Here is a 6,939-nt window from a genome sequence, read left to right as displayed (position 1 = left end):
TGAACGTGAGTAGCGCACTAAATTCCTGCCCAGCCTGTCAGGCATGCACATCCGTTCTGTAGAAAAAGTTGCAGTGCCAAACAAATCGCCATTAACTCTTTATTGCTACTGTTAGACAGACGAGCAGTGCTTGATGCTTTTAAAATAAAGTATAATTTTTGAACAATGCTGCATAGACAGCATTAGGTTTTCAAAATAAAGTATACTTACTGAACCATGCAGGATACTTTGCTTAAAAAAAATGTCGGATAAACATAATAAAAAGCTCAGCACATTCAAGGCCCACTTAAGGCAGTTCACATCTCTCTCTCCTGTGGTGCAGAATGTTCCTGAAAAGCAACGAAAAAATGTTACGTTAAAGATATGTGAGCAGTGGTTTACCATTCTTTGAAACAAAACTAATAAAACAGTGAAGTTCAAAGTGAAGTGACTCAAATATGCAAGAATTGGAACTGATGTAAATAAATCACAAGTATTTTATGCGTTGTTTTTAAAGCACATTCATGCTGGATGTGTGTACTGTATTGCCAACTTTTGTTTGTTAGATTTACATCAAATATCAGTGTTCTTAAAATTCGTTGTCTATGCATTCTTTTTAATCCATAATAAGGTACTATTACATAATGAAATTTTTCCTCTTAGAGAAACACTCCAAAGAAAATTTTTTTTTATTTAAAATTATTCAATACTGTTCACACCTGTAGTATTTGCTCTCAAATTAAACCAAAAAAGGTGTCACTGGCTTTAATATTTAAAGCATTCAAATACTCTCATATAGAAATTATGCTTTGAAGAAATTGCACACCATACTTACTGTTCTAGAAAAGTTTGATTTTTGTGCTAACATCAGCTTAATAAGACAAGTTTACCATTTGAGATGACTGATGTCAGGCAGGTGCGTGGCGAAGTTAATCCGTGACCATGGTTTCTACCTTGAAGTCTTCACATTTATGGCAGCTCTGCACTGCATCTGATAAAAGAAAGCAACAGAAGTACGACACCAACAATTCCATAAATCTGGTTCCATGTGAAGCGATCTGCACTACTGTTCCAGAGATTACTTACTTATGATGCACTCAGCAAGGTGAAGGTTCCTGAATGTCAACTTTCTCTCACGTCCTTCCCACAAAAATTTTCGCCCCAACTGGTCAGTCAGCAACCGCTTCGTGATCTGTCTCGTACAGGAAGCATAACCAGATCCGCAGACTTTGCTGAGCTGTCGAACATAAAAAAACATCCACATAGCAACCGCTTAGTGCAATCATAACTATTGATTGGATGTTTCTGTTTATTTTTAGTCAACCTTGGCAGGTGTTTATCGGCATCCATTTCTTCATTAAATGTGCTGCAAAAATATTCCAAAAGCCGGGAATCATAATGATAAAAAAAACTGCACCGACTTTACTCAACAAGATTAACAATTTAATCAAACGTTTCGTCTCCCATGTGGGAAACATCGTCGGTGAAACCTTGAAGCAGGAATGAGCGAAAGAAACTTCAACGGTCCTATTTAAGCAAGTCCGCATACACATTGAGGAGGGGGCCGCAGCTGGAGTTACAAGCTGATGAGTCACTTCGGATGAACCATGATCCTACGAACCTGCTTGGACCCCACCTTTGTTCACGTGCCTCAAATTAATCCTCAACGACGGGCATGCTGGGGCATGCCCGTCGTTGGTTTAGCACGTAAATCCCCCAAATTTGACTTTTTTCTCAGAAGCGCGCAATTGAGGATTAGAAGAAATGCATTCGGACCGGTGTAGTAGGTTTTTTACGACAGCCCTTTTATGTTCGACAGAATGATGCGAGTTAAAGCTAAAGAGGTTGCCTGTATCACAGCTTTGCGGTACACTGTTGTATATAAGTGACCGGTACTATTTCGGAACACATTAACATACAGAAAAGGCTTTGCACCGTTCTGTTCAACTTCATGTGTGAATTGGATTGATGATTCAATGCTGTTTAAAGCTAAATGAAAGTCACAAAAGGGACATGGCAAAGGCCACGCATGCGACAAGAGCGAAGACGGAACTCGTAGACCATTGTTGGAATACGGGTCACAGTTTCGACTTTGAGAATGCGTCCACTCTGGCGTGTGAACAAAGGTGGGGTCCACGAAGGTTGGTGGAATCATGGTTCATCTGAAGTGACTCATCAGCTTGCAACTCCAACCGCGGCCCCCTCCCCCGATGTTTATGCGGACCTGCTTAAATAAGATTGTTGAAGTTTTTTCGCTCATTCCTGCTTGAAGGTTTCACTGATGATGTTCCCCGCATGGGAGACGAAACGCTTGATTAAATTGTTAATCTTGTTGAGTAAAGTCGGCGCAGTTTTTTTATCATTAAATTTGCTACTAATATTTATACCTGCTCTTATTGAGGCACTTCCGACATTTAAACTGAGGAATTTTGACGTCTTTATCTCAATATGGCGATTGGATTAAAGATTATACCACTGGGCACGGGCTTGGGCTTACCCGAAAGCCCAGGCCTGGGATGGGCTCGGACTTTTGACTGTGGGCCCGGGCAGGGCTTGGGCCAGCACGTTGATTGGCCTGGTTCGGGCTCGGGCCAGCTGTAATTGACCATGATGCTGACAGAGGCCATCGTAGAAATCGGCGTCTCGGTTATCTCAGCAACATCAACTCCAGAACCACTAGACAAGTACCCATGAACGTAGGCCCACCTTAAGACAGTGGACGGCAGCGTCGTTAATCATGAGGTGAGCTTCAGGTTAATCCCAGTGGCGTGATGTTTTTGCCTTTGGTGATGAATAGCGGCAAACTAAAAATAAAAGGACATTGAAGCGCTCTGTCAGGAATTAAAAATGGGGGACTCAAAAACATTAACGCTAAACAATCTCAACCTAATTGATCATGAGAAACACTTATCTCTCTCGAATAATAGCTGGGAAGCGCTAACATAGCGGCAATGATGTAGTGGGGAAGCTTACAGGCCTAGTAAACAATTATACACATAGAGGGGAATGCCTGGCACATATTCAGGTATGAATACATGCTCAGATCTACAAAATATTTTAGGAGAAGATACAAACTGCAAATTAGTAGTCTTTCTTAGAAAACACATTGACGTATCTTAATCACAGTGCTAAAACCCATAAAAACACTTGATTACAATTATTTTAATAAAAAAAGTTCTGAATATGTACATGACACCAGCAGTCATAACTTTGATTTAGTTCATCGCAAGCTATATTTCTCTGGCAGCAAACGAAGACAAACCTTTTAACTGTGCAGTGAACCAGAATTAATACAATACGACGAAGTTTCCGTATACCACTTTAAAATAACCACAAACAACGCTTTTCAGATCAGTATGTTTTGCTATAGAAGGCTTATTATAAAGCCATAGTCCTTACAGTATATTATAAAGCTTTTAGTCTTGCTGCATCCAGTTGTGGCTTTGCTTAGCCTTTGTGCGGTTTGAAGGTCTGCCGGTTACAATTCGCCAAGGAGGCCATCTGTGGCGGAGATAATTACCAAACCTTACCGGATGAACATTGATTCCCTCTTCTATTTGAGAACTTTCGTGTGTGAAGTCTTGTTGAGCCACATGCCATTGCCAATGCACACATAGAAGACATAAACTTCAGTTCATCTTTGAAGCAGCACTATGTACAGGAAATTTACCAGCGCAATATTCGTGACTCCGGCGAAATCGACGCCGCATAGCGGCAGCGCCGAGAAGCTCAGGAGAGGAGGTTGTCCTGACTCTGTCGTCTGCTATCGCTGCTTGGTTCTCGTAGGCAGCATAAAAACAAACATTGTTTCCAGTAATTATTTTAATGATTCCACCGGGTCCTTCCTACGCACTGAGTAGACGAACGTTTCTAGGGTCGAAAAATCGCTTTGCATTCAAATGTAACACCGATTTTGCGCTGCAGTGCAGGAATTTGTGATGGTCCGCATGCTGAACAACGAAAACGACCTTCTTTCGTCCGAATTTTGCCTGAGCAGTGCGCCATCTATAGTTCGCTGGAGTCGCGAATAACCTGGACTGGGATTGAAAACAGGGGTCCTATTTGTCAACGGCATGCCTCCAAATTAATTTTGTTGATGAAAAAAAAATTGTAGCAATATTTACGCGGCAAAACGCAATTTGAGTTTGGCACAAAACCGAACCGGTGTAACTAGCAGGTATCCTTCTTACCTTATTACTGTCAGAGTTAACGATTTGAATGATTCGACGTGATCCCTCACCCTTCTCCTCTTCTTCATCTCCTCTCTCTCTCCCCAACAAACTAACAAACAAACGAACACGCACGCACGCACACACACACATACCTCTTCTCCAAATAGACACAGACTGCGCCACGCCTTGACAGATATAATTCATTCTAACCTTAAGCCTATCAGCACAGAAAAAATGTTAAAACACATTAACGAGAAAAGAGTCAAAGTACAGGCTAGCTGGTGGAAGTCAACCATTTCGTCGTTTACCCTGAGACTGGGTTTTTTTTTTTTGAAGAGCAGAAGTAACAGAAAAAACAGACAGGTCTTCTGTCTGTTTTTTCTGTTACTTCTGCTCTTCAAAAAAAAAAAAAAAACCCAGTCTCAGGGTAAACGACGAAATGGTTAAAACACATAACCTTTACCTAGTTTCTGGGCATATGAAAACAAACACACGGCACCCCTATCAATGAAATTCCTTGTACTTGTGGCGGCATAACTAAAGAAAATCTCAAATTTAAAATACGTCTTATAAATTGCTTCGCAAGCGCGAAAATGAAATTACAATTACCTGTCTCATACAAGCTTCCTCCAGCCCTCCCGGGCAGTCACTCATCTCGTCGGAGGTACTAGCACCCGCTTACTGTCGCTGGGTTTCCGCGTCACTCTGCGATCCTGAAACAACCGGCGCCGAGAGTTACTCCCACATATTGTGCTTAAAGCTGCAATTTTTAACTTAAGGGCACAGGGTAAGGTAAAATTGAAAAAAAATTCAATTTTAGTTTTTTTCGCAATTTGAAAAGTTTAGTTCTTTCTGCACATTTTCCATTGTCCCAGTGTTTTTAGAAAGCTATATTTGGGGCTGAAAATCACTTCTTCCGAAAGCAAGTAGCAGGTGACCACGCCTCCTTTTGGGATACACTCCCTGTTTATCGATGAATTCTCCAACAAAACAAAATCAACACAAGACCTAAAAGCTTGTTCAGTAACAGATAATCTCAAAAAATTATTTTGCAACTATTGCATAGCTTTTTTTCAACCAAGACAATCACGAGACGTTGTGCACGTTTTTTCCAGGTGTGTACCGTGTGTACATTCAAGCGTTTGTGTTTTCGTAACGACAAAATGGCGCCATTGAATGCTGTTCCTTTATTCAATGGTGGCAGCATTGCACAATCCAATGTTTTGAAGTTTTGTGGATGGAACCCTGTTTGGAAAGCCATCAAGTGGCTGAGGGAAGTTGACGTCACTCTAATATACTTTACGGACCAAGCGACATGGCAGGTCACAAAAGAGGCCCGGCAAGCAAGGCGATAAGCCTGAAGGCGAAGACATGACTTTAGCAATGCCTTTCAAGCTGGCGGCTATTGAAAAAATGACTCTGAGGCTGTTGGTGCCAATAGAAATTCGTTATTCACCAGTTTTTTTACTTTAAACTCAATTATCTCAAAACAGTGTTTTTTAGTACATAGGTACCATTTTTTCCTTAACCTGACATTATAGAGGGTTGATTTTTTATTCCTACCACATACATGGGTGTTCAAAAATACTGAACTAAAATTAAAAATCTGCACCTAGCAGTGTTTGAGTTACGAAGTTTTTAATAGGTGAAAACAACTAAAATTTCAGTACTCGAATAAAAAAAAAAAAAAAAAAAAACTTATTTTAGATTGGTTCAAATAATTCTAGTTCAGTGGATAAAACACAATATTTCGAACAAAGTGATATTTACATGACAGGAATACTCCTAATAGTCACCGAGAAAAATGTTCCTCAACATGGCCTCAAATGCATGGGGAGTATAGGACTTACCCTGGGGGGCTATGTTGCGCTTTTTGCACTCCCAGGAGACTAGGGAGAGGGAAGTGACGTCAACGACTCAGCAAATACAGATTGGATGTTGACAGAAGAAAACGAAATCAACACCCAATCTGCGTTTGCTGTGTCGTTGACGTCACTTCCCTCTTCCTAGTCTCCTGGGAGTCCAAAAAGCGCAACATAGCACCCCTGGGCACAACGCGTGTGGAGACTAGAACTTACCAAACAACTTTAGGATCCGCGCCTTGAAGAAGTCCGATTCCGTTTCGTCACAAGGCTTGACGGGCAGAAATTTGAGATGATATGTGGCTCATGGTCGTCCTCAAGACGTACGCTTGCATAATCGTTCGTAAAATTCAGGCCGCTCAACTGGTCTCGACTCTGCAACGTGCTTCAAGCGGTTAGACTTCCCGCGAACGTTGCTTCGGCTAGAGCACTATGGGACCGTTCGGCTGGGCCAGGGGGCGCGCCGGAGCGATACGAGTGGCGCCGCGCCGTGGCCCAAATTCGCCCTACTTAGCCGTTCGCTCGTCCCATCGCGCTGCCAGTTGCAATGGAGGGCTCCGCGTTGAAGCTTTCTGTCCGCTAAAAAACTGATAATTTTTTTAGGGAGGCGAACCTCCACAAAAGGAAAGGTTGCCTGTGTGTCAGGTCTCCGGGGTGGAGGAAATAATCCAGGCATAGGAATATTTGTCGTTTGCGAAGTGTGTCTCGCAAGTGCAAGACAGCGTCGACTGTAACATCCGCCTCGAGATAAATACTTTGTTTCTTTATGGTTTCGCTAGCTCTTCAAAGTCAGGGTTATTCGGATAAAGATGAGGATGCGCTGTCGCATACACTCCTTGAACTCAGGCTACCGGCTGCTGGAAGTTTGCCGCGCCTGTTCTAATTCATCCGAATGAAGTTAATGACAAGGCACGCACAGCCTGATC

At 42.1% G+C, this 6,939-nt stretch overlaps 1 long non-coding RNA gene across 2 annotated transcripts; it reads right to left on the bottom strand.

Annotated features, from left to right (window-relative positions):
- Nucleotides 1-269: 269 nt before the first annotated feature.
- Nucleotides 270-6,384, bottom strand: LOC120847420. 2 transcript variants are annotated; one of them, XR_005717369.3, is made up of 5 exons: nucleotides 6,230-6,384; nucleotides 4,761-4,864; nucleotides 1,066-1,216; nucleotides 870-970; nucleotides 270-329 (listed from the first exon to the last, which is right to left on the bottom strand). It is a non-coding gene; the product is annotated as an uncharacterized LOC120847420 (long non-coding RNA). The 2 variants fall into 2 exon arrangements; XR_006077954.1 differs by lacking the exons at nucleotides 4,761-4,864; nucleotides 6,230-6,384 and adding an exon at nucleotides 2,477-2,555.
- Nucleotides 6,385-6,939: the final 555 nt, after the last annotated feature.

This window comes from Ixodes scapularis, unplaced genomic scaffold, assembly GCF_016920785.2.
Source record: "Ixodes scapularis isolate PalLabHiFi unplaced genomic scaffold, ASM1692078v2 PGA_scaffold2__306_contigs__length_199485367, whole genome shotgun sequence".
NCBI classification, from domain to species: Eukaryota; Metazoa; Arthropoda; class Arachnida; order Ixodida; family Ixodidae; genus Ixodes; species Ixodes scapularis.
This window is presented reverse-complemented; position numbering and strand designations above follow the sequence as displayed.